The following is a 23,052-nucleotide window of genomic DNA, read 5'->3' on the forward strand; positions in this document are numbered from 1 at the left end:
GCTAGTGTGCTGTCACCAAAGAGTAACGGCCATTACTTCAGTTTGAATCACTTCTGCATGCTTTTGAAAAAAAGTTGAAAACTGACGTGTCGTTTCTGAGCGATGTATATCTTCACCTTTCTTTCCACTGTATGCTGTCCAATAAACTTCAATAAAGGTTTGGTTTTTTTCCGAGTGAAATTGATCAGCTTCTAATTCGTTTATGATATAATGATATACACTTGTAACTCGTGATCTGCTCTTTAAAAAATATTTGAAAAGCATTGACATTGTGTGTACACCATTCCATTGATTTTCATCGGCGCCTGCCAGTGTCCAACGAAGAAGCAGCAGCGCCCTCCGCTGTTTGTAAAAGAGAAGCGAAAAAGCTTACAGCACCTGGTATTCCCAGGCGGTCTCCCATCCAAGTACTGACCAGGCCCGACCCTGCTTGGCTTCCGAGATCAGACGAGATCGGGCGTGTTCAGGGTGGTATGGCCGTAAGCAACATTTGCAGAAACAAAAAGGCCATTTAAAGATGCTGTAACACAAAGTTTTCGTATTCTGTCTATACAGGTAGCAGCTGCAGATTGTCAGGAACACAAACACATATTCTCACTATAATGACAAAAAGGGCCTTTGTTACAAACTCTGTCGTTGTTACATTGTTACAGGCTATGTTATAAAAATATTATTGGATTATTATCACTGATGTATTGCTGTGTAAGCAGCATTTTCAAGTATCATACTGCGCCATGTTTTATGAAACAATCACGTTTTAAATGTCAAATCTAAATCGACAAAGTCGCAATAACAATCACAAACGTAGTGGAGTAAAAACTCCAAACTATCCCTGTAAAATAAAGTATAAAGTAGCATAAAATTGCAAAAAGCCCCTCAAACCTGCATCCAAGCAGCTCAGTTACAATCTCACCTCTGTCATAGATAGTGTGTATCATTCATGTGTCACTGTAATCAGAGCTCCTTGCCCAGAACTTCTGGAAATATGCTAATGTCCCTATGGACAGCAATGCACACAGGCGTTCACGGTGGCAGTGATTGACATGTATAAAGGGCCGTTTTGTCACCAGTGCTGTTGCTCACGGCCATACCACCCTGAACACGCCCGACCTCGTCACCAGTGCTGTTGCTTACGGCCATACCACCCTGAACACGCCCGATCTCGTCACCAGTGCTGTTGCTTACGGCCATACCACCCTGAACACGCCCGATCTCGTCACCAGTGCTGTTGCTTACGGCCATACCACCCTGAACACGCCCGATCTCGTCTGATCTCGGAAGCTAAGCAGGGTCGGGCCTGGTCAGTACTTGGATGGGAGGCCGCCTGGGAATACCAGGTGCTGTAAGCTTTTTCACTTCTCTTTACAAGCAGCAGAGGGCGCCGCTGCTTCTCCGGTGGAGACTTTGAAAATCAGAGCAGCTTGACTCCGGATGTTGAATTTCAGCATTTTTCTTTCTCCCACATTTTCAACGCTTTGTCCTGATGCTAGTGTGCTGTCACCAAAGAGTAACGGCCATTACTTCAGTTTGAATCACTTCTGCATGCTTTTGAAAAAAAGTTGAAAACTGACGTGTCGTTTCTGAGCGATGTATATCTTCACCTTTCTTTCCACTGTATGCTGTCCAATAAACTTCAATAAAGGTTTGGTTTTTTTCCGAGTGAAATTGATCAGCTTCTAATTCGTTTATGATATAATGATATACACTTGTAACTCGTGATCTGCTCTTTAAAAAATATTTGAAAAGCATTGACATTGTGTGTACACCATTCCATTGATTTTCATCGGCGCCTGCCAGTGTCCAACGAAGAAGCAGCAGCGCCCTCCGCTGTTTGTAAAAGAGAAGCGAAAAAGCTTACAGCACCTGGTATTCCCAGGCGGTCTCCCATCCAAGTACTGACCAGGCCCGACCCTGCTTGGCTTCCGAGATCAGACGAGATCGGGCGTGTTCAGGGTGGTATGGCCGTAAGCAACATTTGCAGAAACAAAAAGGCCATTTAAAGATGCTGTAACACAAAGTTTTCGTATTCTGTCTATACAGGTAGCAGCTGCAGATTGTCAGGAACACAAACAAATATTCTCACTATAATGACAAAAAGGGCCTTTGTTACAAACTCTGTCGTTGTTACATTGTTACAGGCTATGTTATAAAAATATTATTGGATTATTATCACTGATGTATTGCTGTGTAAGCAGCATTTTCAAGTATCATACTGCGCCATGTTTTATGAAACAATCACGTTTTAAATGTCAAATCTAAATCGACAAAGTCGCAATAACAATCACAAACGTAGTGGAGTAAAAACTCCAAACTATCCCTGTAAAATAAAGTATAAAGTAGCATAAAATTGCAAAAAGCCCCTCAAACCTGCATCCAAGCAGCTCAGTTACAATCTCACCTCTGTCATAGATAGTGTGTATCATTCATGTGTCACTGTAATCAGAGCTCCTTGCCCAGAACTTCTGGAAATATGCTAATGTCCCTATGGACAGCAATGCACACAGGCGTTCACGGTGGCAGTGATTGACATGTATAAAGGGCCGTTTTGTCACCAGTGCTGTTGCTCACGGCCATACCACCCTGAACACGCCCGATCTCGTCACCAGTGCTGTTGCTTACGGCCATACCACCCTGAACACGCCCGATCTCGTCACCAGTGCTGTTGCTTACGGCCATACCACCCTGAACACGCCCGATCTCGTCACCAGTGCTGTTGCTTACGGCCATACCACCCTGAACACGCCCGATCTCGTCTGATCTCGGAAGCTAAGCAGGGTCGGGCCTGGTCAGTACTTGGATGGGAGGCCGCCTGGGAATACCAGGTGCTGTAAGCTTTTTCACTTCTCTTTACAAGCAGCAGAGGGCGCCGCTGCTTCTCCGGTGGAGACTTTGAAAATCAGAGCAGCTTGACTCCGGATACTTTCAGGAGGGACATTCTGGAGTGACATGGAGGTATCGACATTGAGTAGTGACATGGAGGAGTGACAAGGAGGAGCGACACGGAGGAGTGACATGGAGGAGCGACATGGAGGTTTGACATAGAGGAGTAACATGAAGGATCTACATGGAGGAGGTACATGGGGGAGTGACATGGAAGACATGGAGGAGTGACATGGTGAAGCAACATGGAGGATCGAAATGGAGGATCGACATGGAGCAGTGACATGGAGGAGTGACATGAAAGTTCTACATGGAGGAGTGACATGGTGGAGTGACATGGAGGAGTGACATGTAGGATTGACATGGAGGAGTTACATGGAGTAGTGACGTGGAAGACAGGAAGGAATGACATGGAGGAGCGAAATAGAGGATCGACATGGAGCAGTGACATGGAGGAGGCATCTGGAGGAGTAGCATTTTGGAGCGACATTCTGGAGTGACATGGAGGAGTGACATGGAGAGACATTGAGGATCGACATGGAGGAGTGACATGGAGGATCGACATGGAGGAGCTACATAGAGGAGTGATATGGAGGAGCAAGGAGGAGCGACATGGAGGATAAACATGGGGGAGTGACTAGGAGGAGCGACATTCTGGAGTGACATGGAGGAGTGAAATGGAGGAGCGAAATGGAGGATCGAGATGGAGGAGTGACATGGAGGAGAAACATAGAAGAGTTACATGGAGGAGCTACATAAGGAGCAACATCACGGAGCGATTTGGCGGACTGACATGGAGGAATTACATTCTGGAGGGACAAGGAGGAGCGACATTCTGGAAAGACATGGGGAGCGACATTCTGGAGTGACATGGAAGACATGTAGCGACATGGAGTAGTAACAAGGAGGAGCAACATGGAGGAGCGACATGGCGGATGACATGGAGGAGTGACATGGAGGATTGACATGGAGGAGTTACATAGAGGTGTGAGTGGAAGAAAGGGAGAAGTGAGATGGAGGAGCGACTGTAGGAGTGATATAGAGGATCGACATGGAGGAGTGACATGGAGGAGGGACATGGAGGAGTGACATTCTGGAGTGACATGGAGGAGCGACATGGAGGAGGGACATGGAGGAGTAACATTCTGGAGTTAATTTCTGAAGTGAAATTCTGGAGTGACATGGAGGAGCGACATTCTGGAGTGACATGGAGAAGTGAAATCGAGGAGCGAAATGGAGGATCGAGATGGAGGAGTGACATGGAGGAGAAACATAGAAGAGTTTCATGTAGGAGCTACATGAGGAGCAACATTACGGATCGACTTAGAGGACTGACATTGAGGAATGACATTCTGGAGGGACATGGAGGAGCGACATTCTGAGTGACATGGATGAGTGACATTCTGGAGTGACATGGAGGAGCAACATTCTGGAGTGACATTGAGGAGCGACATGGGGGATTGACATGGAAGACATGGAAGAGTGACATGGTGTAGCAACATGGAGGATCAACATGGACGATCGACGATCGATATGGAGCAGTGACATGGAGGAGTGACATGGAGGATCGACATGGAGGAGTGACATAGGAGACGGAGGAGTGACATGTAGGAGCAAAATGGAGGTGTTAAATTGAACATCGACATGGAGGAGTCATATGGAGGAGGGATATGGAGGAGTTACATTCCAGAGTGACATTCTGGATGAACATTCTGGAGTGACGTGGAGGAGTGATATGGAGGATGGACATATACGATTGACATGGAGGAGGTACATGGAGGAGTGACATTCTGGAGTTAAATTCTTGAGTGACTTCTGGAGTGACATGGAGGAGCAACATTCTAGAAGTGACATGGTGGAGTGATATGGATGAGCAATTAGGGGCGACATGGAGGAGCGACATGGAGCAGTGACATGGAGGATCGACATGGAAGAGGGACATGGAGGACTGACATAGAGGAGGGACATGGAGGAGTGACATTCTGGAGTGAAATTCTGGAGTGAAATTCTGGAATGGCATGGAGGAGCAACATTCTAGAGTGACATGGAGGAGTAACAAGGAGGAGTGACATGGAGGATCGACATTGGAGGAGCGACATTGAGCAGTCACATGGAGGATTGACAAGGAGGACTGACAAGGAGGATCAACAGGAAGGAGTGAGATGGAGGAGTGACATGGAGGATAGACATTGAGTAGTGACTTGGAGTAGTGACAAGGAGGAGTGACATGAAGAAGTAACAAGGAGGAGTGACATGGAGGATCGACATGGAGGAGTGACATGAAGGAGTGACATGGAGTAGTGACATGGAGGACTGACATGGGTGATTGACATGGAGGAGTGACATGGAGGATCGACATGGAAGATTGACATGGAGGACGGACATGGAGGAGTGACATGCTTGACATGGAAGATCGACATGGAAGATCGACATGGAGGAGCGACGTGGAGGAGCAACATTGAGGAGCGACATGGAGGACTGACATGGAGGATCGACAATTAGGACTGACATGGAGGATTGACAATCTGGAGATAAATTCTGGAGTGACATTCTGGAATAGAATGGAGGAGGGACATGGAGGAGTCACATTCTGGAGTTAAATTTTGGAGTGACATTCTGGAGTGACATGGAGGAGCGACATGGAGGAGTGAAATGGAGGAATAACATGGAGGATCAACATGGAGGAGTGACAAGGAGGAGCAACATGAAGGAGTAACAAGGAGGAGCGACATGGAGGATCGACATGGAAGATCGACATGGAGGAACGACAATGGAGGAATGACATGGAAGACAGGTAGGAGTGACATGGAGGAGCGACATTCTGGACTGATATTCTGGAGTGACATTGATGAGACATTTGGAGGATTGACATAGAGGAGTAACATGAAGGATCTACACGGAGTAGCTACATGGAGGAGGTACATAGGGGAGTGACATGGAAGACATGGAGGGAGTGAAAAGGAGGTGCAACATGGAAGATCGACATGGAGGATCGACATGGAGGAGGGACATTGAAACAGGGAGGAGTGACATGGAGTGGCGACATGGAGGTGTGAAATAGAGGATCGACATGGAGGAGTGACATGGAGGAGGTTCATGGAGGAGTGACATGATGGAGTGACTTTCTGGAGGGACATTCTGGAGTGACATGGAGGTATCGACATTGAGGAGTGACAAGGAGGACTTATATGGAGGATCTACATAGAGGATTGACATGGAGGAGGGACATGGAGGAGTGACATTCTGGAGTTAAATTCTGGAATGACATTCTGGAGTGACATGGAGGAGCAACATTCTAGGGTGACATGGAGGAGTGACATGGAGGAGTGATATGGACGAGCAGGGACGAGCAACATGAAGGATCGACATGGAATAGTCACATGGAGGACCGACACGGATGAGGTACATGGGGGAGTGACATGGAAGACATGGAGGAGTGACATGGTGGAGCAACATGTAGGATCAAAATGGAGGATCGACATGGAGAAGTGACATGGAGGAGTGACAAGGTTGAATGACATGGAGGAGTCACAAGGAGGAGCGACATGGAGGAAATATATGGAGGAGCGACATCGAGCAGTGACATGGAAGTGTGACATGGAGGATCAACATGGAGGATCGACATGGAGGACTGACATGGAGGATCGACATGGAGGATCGACATGGAGGACTGACATGGAAGACAGGGAGGAGTGACCGAGGGGCGACATGGAGGTCTGAAATAGCGGATCGACATGGAGGAGGTATATGGAGGAGTGAAATTCTGGAGTGACTTTCTGGAGGGACATTCTGTAGTGACATGGAGGTATCAACATGGAGTAGTCACAAGGAGGAGTGATATGGAGGATCAACATAGAGGATTGACATGGAGGAGGGACATGGAGGAGTGACGTTCTGGAGTTAAATTCTGGAGAACCATTCTGGAGTGACATGGAGGAGCAGCATTCTAGGGTGACATGGACGAGATACATGGAGGAGTGATATGGAGGAGCAGGGATGAGAGACCTAGAGGATCGACATGGAATAGTCACATGGAGGAGCAAAACGGAGGAGTGACATGGAAGACATGGTGGAGTGACATTGAGGATCGACATTGAGGATCGAAATGGAGGATCTACATGAAACAGTGACATGGAGGAGTGAAATGGAAGTGTGACATGGAGGAGTGACATGGAGGATCGACATAGAGGAGTGACATGGAGGAGCGCCATGGCAGAGTGACATGGAGGAGCGACATGGCGGAGTGACATGGAGGAGGTAACATGGAGGATTGACGTGGAAGACATGAGTGACATGGAGGAGGGAAATAGAGGATCAACATGGAAGAGTGACATTCTGGAGTTACATTCTTGAGGGACATTCTGGAGTGACATGGAGGAGCGACATGGAGGAGCAACATTCTGGAAGTACATGGAGGAGCGACCTTGAAGATCGACATGGAGGAGTAACATGTTGGATCCACATGGAGGAATGACATGGAGGATCGACATGGAGGAGCGACATGGAGGAACGACAATGAGGAGCGACATTGAGGAGCTACATGAAGGAGCGACATCATGGAGCGACTTAGAGGTCTGACAACGAATGGGTACATTCTGGAGGGACAGGGTGGAGCGACATTCTGGATTGACATGGAAGATCGACATGGAGGAGTAATATGTAGGATCTAAATGGAGGAGTGACATGGAGGATTGACATGGAGGAGCGATACGGAGGAGCTATATGGAGGAGCGACATGGAGGACTGACATGGAGGAGTGATATGGAAGACAGGGAGGAGTGACATGGAGGGTCGACATGGAGGAGTGACATGGAGGAGGAATATGGAGGAGTGACATTCAGGAGGGACATTCTGGAGTGACATGGAGGTATCAACATTGAGTAGTGACATGGAGGAGTAACAAAAAGAAGCGACACGGAGGAGTAACATGGACGAGGAGGATCGAAATGGAGCATCGACATGGAGCAGTGACATGGAGGATTGACATGGAAGTGTGACATGGAGGAGTGACATGGAGGATCGACATGGAGGAGTTGACATGGAGGAGCGACATGGAGGAGTGACATGGAGGAGTGACATGATAGGATTTACATGGAGGAGTTACATGGAGGAGAGACATGGAAGACAGGGAGGAATGACATGGAGGAGCGCAATAGAGGATCGACATGGAGCAGTGACATTCTGGAGTGACATGGAGGAGCGACATTCTGGAGTGACATGGTGGAATGACATGGAGGAGTGATATGGAGGAGCAAGGAGGAGTGACATGGAGGATCGATATGAATAAGTGACATGGAGGAGCGACACGGTGGAGTGACATGGAAGATATGGAGGAGTGACATGGAGGAGCAACATGGAGTATCTACATGGAGTATCAACATGGAGGAGTGACTTGGTGGAACGACATGGAGGAGTGAAATGGAGGAGCGACATGGAGAGGATTGAAATGGAGGAGTGACTAGGAGGAGCGACATGGAAGAGCGACATGGAGGATCTACATGGAGGAGCGACATCGCGGAGCGACATGGAAGACAACGAGGAGGTTCATTCTGGATGAACATGGTGGAGCGACATTCTGGAGTGACATGGAGGAGCAACATTCTGGAGTGACATGGAGGAGCGAAATGGAAGATCGACATGGAGGATTAACATGTAGGATCTAAATGGAGGAGTGACATGTAGGATAGACATGGAGGATCGACAAGGAGGAGCGACATTGAGGATCAACATGGAGGACTGACATGGAGGATCAACATGGAGGAGTCGACATGGACAAGGAGGACTGACATGGAGGAGTGACATCCTAACAGTTAAATTCTGGAGTGAAATTCTGGAGTGACATGTAGGATCTACATGGAGGATTGATATGGAGGATCGACATGGAGGAGCGACATAGAGGATCGACATGGAGGAGTGTCAAGGTTGATCGACATGGAGAAATGACATGGAGGAGTGACATGGTAGAGATGGAGGAGTGACATGGAGGAGAGGCATGGAAGATCGACATGGAGGAGTGACATTCTGGAATTAAATCTGGATTGACATGGAGGAGCGACATACTGGAGTGACATGGAGGAGCAACATGGTGGAGTGATATGGATGAGCAAGGAGGAGCGACATGGAGGATCAACATGTGTCGACATGGAAGACATGGAGGAGTGACATGGAGTAGTGACATGGAGGAGTGACATGGTGGAGCAACATGGAGGATCGAAATGGAGGATCGATGTGGAGGAGTAACAAGGAGGAGCGACATGGAGGATCGACATGGAGGAGCGACATCAAGCAGTGACATGGAGGAGTGACATTCTGGAGTTAAATCTGGAGTGATATTCTGGAGTGACATGGAGGAGCGACATTCTGGAGTGACATGGAGTAGCGACATGGTGGAGTGATATGGAGGAGCAAGGAGGAGCCACATGGAGGATCGACATGTGTCGACATGGAAGACATGGAGGAGTGACATGGAGGATCGACATGGAGGATCGACATGGAGCAGCGACATGGAGGAGTGACATGGAGGAAGCGACATGGCAACAGTGACACGGAGGAGCGACATGTGCGGAGTGACATGGAGGAGTAACATGGAACATGGAGGATTGACGTGGAAGACAGGGAGGAGGACTGACATGGAGGATCAACATGGAGGAGTGACATTCTGGAGTGACATTCTTGAGGGACATTCTGGAGTGACATGGAGAGCGACATGGAGGAGGGAAATGGAGGAGGGAAATGGAGGAGTAACATTCTGCAGTTAAATTCTGGAGTGACATTCTTGAGTGACATGGAGGAGCGACATTCTGGAGTGACATGGAGGAGCGACATTGAGTAGTGACATGGAGGAGTAACCTGTTGGATCCACATGGAGGAATGACATGGAGGATCGACATGGAGGAGCGACATTGAGGAGCGACATTGAGGAGCTACATGGAGGAACTACATGGAGGAGCGACATGGATGTCTGACAACGAGGAGGTACATTCTGGAGGGACAGTGTGGAGCGACATTCTGGAGTGACACGGAGGAGCGACATTCTGGATTGACATGGAAGATCGACATGGAGGAGTAACATGTAGGATCTAAAATGGAGGAGTGATATGGAGGATTGACATGGAGGAGCGATATGGAGGATCGACAAGGAGGAGCACACATTGAGGAGCACCATGGAGGACTGACATGGAGGAGTGATATGGAAGACAGGGAGGTGTGACATGGAGGGTCGACATGGAGGAGTGACATTCAGGGAGGGACATTCTGGAGTGACATGGAGGTATCGACATTGAAGTAGTTTACATGGAGGAGTGACATGGAAGACATGGAGTAATGACATGGAGGAGCCGCAATAGAGGATCGACATGGAGCAGTCGACATGGAGCAGTGATTAACAATCTGGAGTTAATTCTGGAGTGACATTCTGGAGTGACATGGAGGAGCGCATTCTGGAGTGACATAGAGGATTGACATGGAGGAGTGACATGGAAGATAAAAATGGAGCACTTTCTTTGATCAAGAAACAACAAAGGAAATTTAGTTTAAAGAGCGCTTCCAAGGAATCCAAGACAGAAGATTTTTTTTGTGACAAGGAAGACATGGATGAGTGACATGGAGGAGCGACAAGGAGAAGTGACATGGATGATCGACATGTAGGGAGCAACATGGTGATTGAAATGGAGGAGCAAGAATTAGCGACATGGAGTGATCGACATGGAGGAGTGACATTGAGGAGTGACAAGAAGAAGTGACATGGAGGAGTGACATGGAGGAATGACAAGGAGAAGTGACATGGAGGAGTGACATGGAGGAGTGACATTGAGGAAGGACAAGGAGAAGTGACATGGAGCAGTGACATTCGGCAGTGACATGGAGGACAGACCATGGAAGATCAACATGTAGCACTTTCTTTGATCAAAGAAACACATAGGAAATCTAGTTTTAAAGCAGCTTCCAAGAATCCAAGACAGAAGATTTTTTTGTGACAAGGGAAGAAAATGGATGAGTGACATGGAGAGAGACAAGGAGGAGTGACATGGAGGATCGACATGGAGGGAGCGAAATGAGGATTGATATGGAGGAGTGACATGGAGGAGCACATGGAGGAGTGACATCGTGGAGAAAACTTGGTGGAGCGCATGGATGATTGACATGGAGGAGCAAGGATTAGCGACATGGAGGATCGACATGGAGGAGTGACATTGAGGAGAGACAAGAAGAAGTGACATGGAGGAGTGACATGGAGGAGTGACATGGTGGAGCGACATGGAGGAGCGAAATAGAGGATCGACATGGAGGATTGACATGGAGGAGTGACATGGAGGAGTGACATGTAGGAGTGTCATGGAAGACATGGATTATTGACATGGATGAGTTACATTGAGGAGTCACAGGAAGGAGTGAAATGGATTAGCGACATTCTGGAGTGACATGGAGGAGTGACATGGAGGAGCAAGGATGAGCGAATGGTGGATCGACATGGAGTGACATTGAGTAGCAACTTGAATAGTGACATAGGAGGATCGACATGGAGAAGCGACATGGAGGAGCGACATCTAGGATCTACATGGAGGAGCAACATGGGGGGAGTGACATGGAGGAGTGACATTGTTGATCGATATGGATGACTGAAATGGAAAATCTACATGGAGAAGCGACAATAGAGGAGCAACATAGAGAAGTGACATGGAGGAGTGACATTGAGGAGTGACATTTAGGAGTGACATGGAGAAGTGACATTGAGGAGGGACATGGAGGAGGGACATTCTAGATTAACATGGAGTAGCGACATTGAGGAGTGACATGGAGGAGCAAGGATGAGCAACATGGAGGATCGACATAGAGGAGCGACATGGAGAATCGACATGGAGGAGTGACATTGAGGAGTGACATTAAGGAGTGACATTGAGGAGTGTCATGGAAGACATGGAGTAGTGACATGGAGGAGTTACATTGAGGAGTCACAGGAAGGAGTGACATGGAGGAGTGACATTGAGGAAAGACATGGATAAGTGACATGGAGGATTGACATGGAGCAGTGATATGAAGGAATGACATGGATGAGTGAAATGGAGGAGCGACATGGAGGATAGACATGGAGGAGATACATGTAGGATCTACATGGATGAGCAACATGGAGGAGTGACATGGAGGATTGACATGGAGGAGCAACATGGAGGAGTGACATGTAGGATCGACATGCAGGAGTGGCATGGATGAGTGACATGGAGGATTGTCATGGAAGACATGGAGGAGTGACATGGAGGAGATACATGGAGTAGTTATATGGAGGAGTCACAAGAAGGAGGGACAAAGAGGAGCGACATTCTGGGTTGACATTCTGGAGTGACATGGAGAGTGACATGGAGGAGTGACAAGGAGGAGCGACATGGAGGAGTGACATGGAGGAGCAAGGATGTGCGACATGGAGGATAACATGGAGTAGAAAAATGGAGGAGCGCAATGAAGCAGTGACATGGAGGACCCACATGCAGGATCGACATGAGGAGTGACATGGAGCAGTGACTTGCAGGATCGACATGGAGGAGTGACATGGAGGATCAACATGGAGGAGCGAAATGGAGGAGTGACATGGAGTATCAACATGGAGGAGGCGCCATGGAGGAGTGACATGGAGGATCGACATTGGAGGAGCGTACAGGGAGGATGATATGGAGGGAGCGACATGGAAGAGCGACATGGAGGAGTGGACATGGAGGAGCGACTGGATGATCAACGAGGAGCAAGGATAAGCGACATGGAGGATCGACATGGAGGAGTGACATGGAGGAGTGATATTGAGGAGTGAGTAGAAGAAGTGACATGGAGGAGTGACATGGAGGAGTGTCATGGAAGACATGGAGTAGTGACATGGAGGAGTTACATTGAGGAGTCACAGGAAGGAGGGATATAGAGGAGCAAAATTCTGGAGTGACATGGAGGAGTGACATGGAGGAGCAAGGATGAGGGACATGGTGGATCGACATGGAGGAGTGACATGGAGTAGCAAGTTGGAGGAGTGACATGGAGGATCGACATGGAGAAGCTACATGGAGGAGTGACATTGTTGATCGACATGAAGACTGAAATGGAAAAGCAACATGGAGAAGCGACATAGAGGAGCAACATGGAGAATCGACATGGAGGAGCAAACATGGAGGATGTGACATGGAGGAGTGACATGGAACATCGACATTGAGGAGTAACATTGAGGAGTGACATTAAGGAGTGACATGGGAGGAGTGAATTGGAGAGGTCAAAGGAGGAGGGACATTTGGAGTGACAAGGAGGAGCGACATGGAGGATCGACATGGAGGAGGGAGATTCTGGATTGACATGGAGTAGCGGCATCGAGGAGTGACATGGAGGAGCAAGGATGAGCAACATGGAGGAGTGATATGGAGGATCAACATGGAGGAGCGACATGGAGGAGCGTCAAGGAAGATTGACATGGATTATCGACATGGAGGAGTGACATGGAGGATCAACATGGAGGAGTGACATGGAGGATCGACATGGAGGAGTTACATAGAGGAGTGACGTGGAAGAAAGGGAGTAGTGACATGGAGGAGCGACACGGAGGAGCGAAATAGAGGATCGACATGGAGGATCGACATGGAGGAGTGACATGGAGGAGTGAAATGGAGGAGTGACACGTAGGAGAGACATGGAGGATTGACATTAGTAGCTACATAGAGGATCGACATGGAGGAGCAACATGGTGGATCGACATGGAGGAGTGACATGGAGGAGTGACATGGTAGAGATGGAGGAGTGACATGGAGGAGAGACATGGAAGATCGACATGGAGGATCAACATGGAGGAGTGAAATGGTAGAGATGGAGGGAGTGACATAGAGGAGAGACATGGAAGATCGACATGGAGGATCATCATGGAAAAGTAACATGGATGAGTGACAAGAGGAGCATCATGGAGGAGCAACATGGAGCATCGACATGGAGGAGCAACGTGGAGGAGCAACATTGAGTAGCGACATGGAGGACTGACATGGAGGATCGACATGGATGGCTGACATTGAGTATTAATATGGAGAAAGGACATGGAGGAGTGACATTATTGAATGACATGGAGGAGGGACATGGAGGAGTCATATTCTGGAGTTAAATTTTGGAGTGACATTCCGGACTGACATGTATGAGCGAAATTCTGGAGTGACATGGAGGAGATATATGGAGGAGCAAGGAGGAGCGACATGGAGGATCAACATGGAGTAGTGACATGGAGGAGCGACAATGAGGAGTGACATGGAAGACATGGAGGAGTGACATGGAGGAACAACATGGAGAATCGACATGGAGGAGTGACTTTCTGGAGTTAAATTCCGGCTTGACATACTGGAGTGACATTGAGGAGCGACATTCTGGAGTGACATGGAGGAGCAAAATGGAGGAGTGCCATGGAGGAGCATGGAGGATCGACATGGAGCAGTGATATGAATGAGTGACATGGAGCAGTGACATGTAGGATCGACATGGAGGAATTACTTGGAGGAGTCACAGGAAGATGGGACATGGAGGAGCGACATTCTGTGTTGACATTCTGGGTTGACATGGAGGAGTGACATGGAGGACCAAGGATGATCAAGGATGAGCGACATGGTGGATCGACATGGAGGAGAGACATGGAGTAGCAACTTGGAGGAGTGACATGAAGGAGGGACATGGAGTAGCTACATTCTGGGTTGACATTCTGGAGTGACATTCTGGAGTGACATGTTGGAGTGACATTCTGGAGTGACATGGAGGAGTGACATGGAGGAGCAACTTGGAGGAGTGACATGGAGGATCGACATGGAGAAGTGACATGGAGTAGCGACATCTAGGATCTACATGGAGGAGCAACATGGAGAAGTGACATGGATCATCGACATGGAGGAGTGACATTGTTGATTGACATGAAGGACTGAAATGGAAAAGCTACATGGAGAAGCGACATAGAGGATCGACATGGAGAATCGACATGGAGGAGTGACATTGAGGAGTGACATTAAGAATTGACATGGAGAAGTGACATGGAGGAGGGACATGGAGGAGGGACATTCTGGATTGACATGTAGTAGCGACATCGAGGAGTGACATGGAGGAGCAAGGATGAGCGACATGGAGGATCAACATGGAGGAAAGACATGTAGGTTCTACATGGAAGAGCAACATGGAGGACTGAAATGGAGTACTGACATGGAGGAGCGACATGGAGAAGCGACATTCCGGTGTGACATCATGGTGTGACATGGAGGAGCGATATGGAAGAGTAACATGGAGGAGTAAGGATGAGCGACAAGGACGATCGACATGGAGGAGTGACATGGAGGAGTGACATTGAGGACTGACATGGAGAAGTGACATGGAGAATCGACATGGAGCAGTGATATGAAGGAGTGACATGGAGGAGTGACACGGAGGAGCGAAATGGAGCATAGACATGAAGGATTGACATGGAGGAGCGACATGGAGGAGTGACATATAGGATAAACATGGTGGATCAACATGGAGGGCTGAAATGGAGGAGTTACATGGAGGAGTGACATTTTGGAGGGACATTCTGGAGGGACATTCTGGAGTGACATGGAGGAGCGACATTCTGGAGTCACATTCTGGAGTCACATTGATGAGACATATGGAGTATTGACATAGAGGAGTAACATGAAGGATCTACATGGAGGAGCTACATGGAGTAGGTACATGGGGGAGTGACATGGAAAACATGGAGGAGTGACATGGTGGACCAACATGGAGGATCGAAATGGAGGATCGACGTGGAGGACTAACAAGGAGGAGCGACATGGAGGATCGACATGGAGGAGCGACATGAAGGAGTAACAAGGAGGAGCTACATGGAGGAGGTACATAGGGGAGTTACATGGAAGACATGGAGGAGTGAAATGGATGTGCAACATGGAGGATCGACATGGAGGATCATCATGGAGCAGTTACATAGAGGGTTGACATGGAGGAGCGACATGGATGGTTGACGTAGAGGAGTGATATGGAAGACAGGGAGGAGTGACATGGAGGGGAGATATGGAGTTGTGAAATAGAGGATTGACATGGAGGAGTTACATGGAGGAGGTTTATGGAGGAGTGACATTCTGGAGTGACTTTCTGGAGGGACATTCTGGAGTGACATGGAGGTATCGACATGGAGGAGTGACAAGGGGGAGTGATATGGAGGATCTACATAGAGGATTGATATGGAGGAGGGATATGGAGGGGTGACATTCTGCAGTCAAATTCTGGAGTGACATTCTGGAATGACATGAAGGAGCAACATTCTGGGGTGACATGGTGGAGTGACATGGAGGAGTGACATGGAGGAGTGATATGGACGAGCAGGGACGAGCAACATGGAGGATCGACATGGAATAGTCACATGGAGGACCGACACGGATGAGGTACATGGGGGAGTGACATGGAAGACATGGAGGAGTGACATGGTGGAGCAACATGGAGGATCAAAATGGAGGATCGACATCGAGCAGTGACATGGAAGTGTGACAAGGAGGAGTTACATTGACGCTCGACATGGAGGAGTGACATGGAGGAGCGACATGGCGAAGTGACATGAGGAGTGACATGTAGGATTGACATGGAGGAGTTACATGGAGGTTTGACGTGGAAGACAGGGAGGAGTGACATGGAGGAGCGAAATAGAGAATCGATATGGAGGAGTGACATGGAGGAGGGACATGGAGGAGTGACATTCTGGAGTGAAAATTCTGGAGGGACATGGTGGAGTGATATGGAGGAGCAAGGAGGAGTGACATGGAGGATCGACATTGAGCAGTGACATGGAGGAGTGACATTTTGGAGGGACATTCTGGAGGGACATTCTGGAGTGACATGGAGGAGTGACATGGAGGAGCGACATGGAGGAGTAACAAGTAGGATATACATGGAGGAATGCCATGGAGGATCAACATGGAGGAGCGACATTGAGGAGCGACATGGAGGGCTGACATAGAGTAGTGACTTGGAGGAGTGACCAAGAGGAGCGACATGGAGGATTGAAATTTGGAGGGACATTCTGAAGGGACATTCTGGAGTGACATGGAGGAGTGCCATGGAGGAGCGACATGGAGGAGTACATGTAGGATCTACATGGAGGAATGACATGGAGGATCGACATGGAAGACAGACATAGAGTAGTGACTTGGAGGAGTGACAAAGAGGAGCGTAATGGAGGAGTTACATGGAGGAGTGAAATTTTGGAGGGACATTCTGGAGGGACATTCTGGAGTGACATGGAGGAGTGACATGGAGGAGCGACATGGAGGATCGACATGGAGTATTGACAAGGTGGATCGACATGGAGGAGTGACATGGAGGAGTGACAAGGTAGAGATGGAGGAGTGACATGGAGGAGAGACATGGAAGATCGACATGGAAGATCGACATGGATGAGAGACATGGAATATCGACATGGAGGATCGACATGGAGGAGTGACATGGTAGAGATGGAGGAGTGACATGGAGGAGAGACATGGAAGTTCGACATTGAGGATTGACATGGAGTAGTGACATTCTGGAGTTAAATCTGGATTGACATTTTGGAGTTACATGGAGGAGTGACATAGTGGATTGATATGGATGAGCAAGGAGGAGCGACATGGAGGATCGAGATGTGTCGACATGGAAGACATTTAGGAGTGACATGGAGGAGTTACATTTTGGAGGGCCATCTTGGAGGGACATTCTGGAGTAACATGGAGGAGCGACTTCTGGAGTACATTTTGGAGTGACAATTGAATGAGAGTATGAAGATTGACATAGAGGATCAACCATGGAGGAGTGACATGGAGGAGCAACATGGAGGAGAGGACATGAGGAGCAACATGGAGGATTGACAAGGAGGATTGACATGTAATATTGACATGGAGGATTTACATGGAGGAGTGACGAAGAAGAAAGGGAGGAGTGACATGGAGGAGTGACTTGGAGGAGCGAAAATAGAAGATCGACATGGATGATCGACATGGAGGAGTGACATGGAGGAGGGACATGGAGAAGTGACATTCTTGAGTGACATTCTGGAGGGACATTCTGGAGTGCCATGGAGGAAGCAACACATGGAGGAGGACATGGAGGAGTGACTTCTGGAGTTAAATTCCGGCGTGACATACTGGAGTGACCTTGAGGAGCGACATTCTGTAGTGACATGGAGGAGCAACATGGAGGAGTGACATTGAAGACAGGAGGAGTGACATGGAGGAGGTTCATAGAGGAGTGACATGATGGAGTGACTTTCTGGAGGGACATTCTGGAGTGACATGGAGGTATCGACATGAGGAGTGACAAGGATGGACTTATATGGAGGATCTACATAGAGGATTGACATGGAGGAGGGACATGGAGGAGTGACATTCTGGAGTTAAATTATGGAGTGACATTCTGGAGTGACATGAGGAGCAACATTCTGGTGGTGACATGGAGAGTGACATGGAGGAGTGATATGGACGAGCAGGGATGAGCAACATGGAGGATCGACATGGAATAGTCACATGGAGGAGTGACATGGAGGAGGTACATGGGGGAGTGACATGGAAGACATGGAGGAGTGACATGGTGGAGCAACATGTAGGATCAAAATGGAGGATCGACATGGAGAAGTGACATGCGAGGGAAGTGACAAGGTTGATATGACATGGAGGAGTCACAAGGAGGAGCGACATGGAGGAAATATATGGAGGAGCGACATCGAGCAGTGACATGGAAGTGTGACATGGAGGAACAACATGGAGGATCGACAGTAGGAGTGACATGGAGAGCGACATGGCGAAGTGACGTGGAAGACAGGTAGGAGTGACATTCTTGGAGTTAAATTCTGGAGAGACATTCTGGATTGAAATGGAGGGAGCGACATGGTGGAGTGATATGGAGAATCAAGGAGGAGTGACATGGAGGATTGAAATGTTGTCGTCATGGAAGACCCGAAATTGTGTAGTGACTTGGAGGAGTGACATGGAGGAATTAATGGAGGAGTGAAATTTTGGAGGGTACATTCTGGAGGGAGATTCTGTAGTGACATGGAGGAGTGACATTCTGGAGTGACATTCCTAGAGTGACATTGATGAGAGATATGGATGTTTGATATAGAAGAGTAATAAGATGAATGATTCTAAATGGAGGGAGCTACATATAGGAGGTTACATGGGGGCAGTGACATGGAAGACATGGAAGAGCGACATGGTGTAGCAACATGGAGGATTGACATGGAGGAGTGACCATCGGAGGAGCGACATTCTGGAGTGACATGGAAGATCGACATGGAGGAGTAATATGTAGGATCTAAATGGAGGAGTGACATGGAGGATTGACATGGAGGAGCGTAGGGAGGAGCTAAATGGAAGGAGCGACATGGAGGACTGACATGGAGGAGTGAATATGGAAGACAGGGCAGGAGTGGACATGGGAGGGTCGACATGGAGGAGTGACATGGAGGAGGAATATGGAGGAGTGACATCTCTGGAGTGACTTTCAGGAGGGACATTCTGGAGTGACATGGAGTGTATCAACATTGAGTAGTGACATGGAGGAGCCTCACAAAATGAAAGCTACACAGAGGAGTGACATGGACGAGGAGGATCGAAATGGAGTAGGATCGACATGGGCAGTGACATGGAGGATTGACATGGAAGTGTGACATGGAGGAGTGACATGGAGGATCGACATGGAGGAGTGACATGGAGGAGCGACATGGTGGAGTGACATGGAGGAGTGACATGTAGGATTTACATGGAGGAGTTACATGGAGGAGTTACATGGAAGACAGGGAGGAATGACATGGAGGAGCGCAATAGAGGATCGACATGGAGCAGTAAAATTCTGGAGTGACATGGAGGAGCGATATTCTTGAGTGACATGGTGGAATGACATCGAGGAGTGAAATGGAGGAGCAAGGAGGAGTGACATGGAGGATCGATATGAATAAGTGACATGGAGGAGCGACACGGTGGAGTGACATGGAAGATATGGAGGAGTGACATGGAGGAGCAACATGGAGTATCGACATGGAGGATCAACATGGAGGAGTGACATGGAGGAGCGATGTGGCGGAGTGACATGGAGGAGTAACATGGAGGATTGACGTGGAAGACAGGGAGGAGTGACATGGAGGAGCGAAATAGAGGATCAACATGGTGGAATGACAAGGAGGAGGGACATGGAGGAGTGACATTCTGGAGTGACATTCTTGAGGGACATTCTGGAGTGACATGGATGAGCGACATGGAGGAGGTGAATGGAGGAGTAACATTCTGGAGTTAAATTCTGGAGTGACATTCTGGAGTGACATGGAGGAGCGACATTCTGGAGTGACATGGAGGAGCGACATTGAAGATCAACATGGAGGAGTAACATGTTGGATCCACATGGAGGAATGACATGGAGGATCGACATGGAGGAGCGACATTGAGGATCGACAATGAGGAGCGACATTGAGGAGCTACATGGAGGAGCTACATGGATGTCTGACAACGAGGAGGTACATTCTGGAGGGACAGGGTGGAGCGACATTCTGGAGTGACACGGAGGAGCGACATTCTGGATTGACATGGAAGATCGACATGGAGTAGTTACATGGAGAAGTGACGAGGAAGACAGGGAGTAATGACATGGAGGAGCGCAATAGAGGATCGACATTGAGCAGTTTACATGGAGCAGTGGAGGATTAACAATCTGGAGTTAAATTCTGGAGAGACATTCTGGAGTGACATGGAGGAGCGACATTCTGCAGTGACATCGAGGAGTGACATGGAAGAGAGAAATGGAGGTGTGACATGGAGGAGAGACATGGCGTAGTGAGAGGGATGAGTGACATGGGGGATCGACATGGATGAGTGACCTGGAAAAGTGACAAGAAGAAGTGACATGGAGGAGTGACATGGAGGAGTGACATGGTGGAGCAACATGGAGGATAGACATGGAGGAGCGACATGAAGGAGTGACATGTAGAATCGACATGCAGGAGTGACATGGAGGAGTGACATGGATTTGTGTCATGGAAGACATGGATTAGTGACATGGAGGAGTCACATTGAGGAGAAACAGGAAGGAGTGACATTCTGTAGCGACATTCTGGAGTGATATGGAGGAGTGACATGGAGGAGCAAGGATGAGTGACATGGTGGATCGACATGGAGTGACATGGAGTATTAACTTGGAAGAGTGACATGGAGGATCGACATGTAGAAGCGACATGGAGGAGCGACATCTAGGATCTGCATGGAGGAGCAACATGGCGGAGTGACATGGAGGAGTGACATTGTTGATCGATATGGAGGACTGAAATGGAAAAGCTACATGGAGAAGCGACATAGAAGAGCGACATGGAGAATCGACATGGAGGAGTAACATTGAGGAGTGACATGGAGATGTGATATGGAGAAGTGACATGGAGGAGGGACATGGAGGAGGGACATTCTGGATTAACATGGAGTAGCAATATCGAGGAGTGACATGGAGGAGCAAGGATGAGCAACATGGAGGATCGACATGGAGGAGCGACATAGAGGAGCGACATGGAGAATCGACATGGAGGAGTGACATTGAGGAGTGTCATGGAAGACATGGAGTAGTGACATGGAGGAGTTACATTGAGGAGTCACAGGAAGGAGTGACATGGAGGAGCGACATTCTGGAGTGACATGGAGGATTGACATGGAGGAGCAAGGATGAGCGACATGGTGGATCGACATGGAGGAGTGACATGGAGTAGCAACTTGGAAGAGTGACATGGAGGATCGACATGGAGAAGCGACATGGAGGAGAGACATCTAGGATCTACATGGAGGAGCAACATGAAGGAGTGACATGGAGGAGTGACATTGTTGATCGACATGGAGGACTGAAATAGAAAAGCTACATGGAGAAGGGACATAGAGGAGCGACATTGAGAATCGACATGGAAGAGTGACATTGAGGAGTGACATGCAGGAGCAAGGATGAGAGACATGGAGGTGCGACATATAGGTTCTACATGGAGGATCGAAATGGAGTAGTGACATGGAAGAGTGACATTATGGAGTGACATTCTGGTGTGACATGGAGGAGCGATATGGAAGAGTAAATGGAGGGGTAAGGATGAGCAACAAGGACGATCGACATGGAGGAGTGACATGGAGGAGTGACATTGAGGAAAGACATGGATAAGTGACATGGAGGATTGACATTGAGCAGTGATATGAAGGAGTGACATTGAGGAGTGACATGGAGGAGCGACATGGAGGATAGAAATGGAGGATTGACATGGAGGAGCGACATGGAGGAGTGACATGTAGGATCGACATGCAGGTTGACATGGAGAGTGACATGGAGGAGTGACCATGGAGGAGTGTCATGGAAGACAGGAGTAGTGACATGGAGTGGGACATTGAGCAGTGACATGTTGGCGTGACATGGAGGAGTGATATGGAAGCTCGACATGGAGGAGTGTCATGGAATACATGGAGTAGTGACATGGACGAGTTACATTGAGGAGTCCAGGAAGAGGGGACATGGATGAGCGACATTCTGGAGTGACATGGAGGAGTGACATGAGTAGCAACTTGGAGGAGTGACATGGAGGATCGACATGGAGAAGGACATGGAGGAGCGACATCTAGGATCTACATGGAGGAGCAACATGGAGGAGTGACATGGAGGAGTGACATTGTTGATCGACATAGGAGGACTGAAATGGAAAAGCTACATGGAGAAGCGACATAGAGGATCGACATGGAGAATCGACATGGAGGAGTGACATTGAGGAGTGACATTAAGGAGTGACATGGAGAAGTGACATGGAGGAGGGACATGGAGGAGGGACATTCTGGATTGACATGTAGTAGCGACATCGAGAAGTGACAGGGAGGAGCAAGGATGAGCGACATGGAGGATCAACATGGAGGAAAGACTTGTAGGTTCTACATGGAAGAGCAACATGGAGGACTGAAATGTAGGAGTGACATGGAGGATCGACATGGAGTACTGACATGAGGAGCGACATGGAGAAGCGACATGGAGGAGTGACATTCTGGTGTGACATCATGGTTTGACTAGGGAGGAGCGATATGGAAGAGTAACATGGAGGAGTAAGGATGAGCGACAAGGACGATCGACATGGAGGAGTGACATGGAGGAGTGACATTGAGGACTGACATAGAGAAGTGACATGGAGGATCGACA

General features: G+C 48.5%; 4 non-coding genes across 4 annotated transcripts; 2 read left to right on the plus strand and 2 right to left on the minus strand.

The window, feature by feature from the left end:
* Window positions 1–366: 366 nt before the first annotated feature.
* Window positions 367–485, minus strand: LOC119481038. Its single transcript, XR_005205080.1, has one exon. It is a non-coding gene; the product is annotated as a 5S ribosomal RNA (ribosomal RNA).
* A 745-nt stretch (window positions 486–1,230) lies between these two features.
* LOC119481063 lies at window positions 1,231–1,349 on the plus strand. The gene has a single exon (XR_005205103.1). It is a non-coding gene; the product is annotated as a 5S ribosomal RNA (ribosomal RNA).
* A 502-nt stretch (window positions 1,350–1,851) lies between these two features.
* On the minus strand, window positions 1,852–1,970 carry LOC119481039. Its single transcript, XR_005205081.1, has one exon. It is a non-coding gene; the product is annotated as a 5S ribosomal RNA (ribosomal RNA).
* Window positions 1,971–2,715: 745 nt separating this feature from the next.
* Window positions 2,716–2,834, plus strand: LOC119481064. Its single transcript, XR_005205104.1, has one exon. It is a non-coding gene; the product is annotated as a 5S ribosomal RNA (ribosomal RNA).
* The last annotated feature ends 20,218 nt before the right edge of the window (window positions 2,835–23,052 follow it).

This window comes from Sebastes umbrosus, chromosome 21 (assembly GCF_015220745.1).
Source record: "Sebastes umbrosus isolate fSebUmb1 chromosome 21, fSebUmb1.pri, whole genome shotgun sequence".
In the NCBI taxonomy this organism is placed as follows: domain Eukaryota; kingdom Metazoa; phylum Chordata; class Actinopteri; order Perciformes; family Sebastidae; genus Sebastes; species Sebastes umbrosus.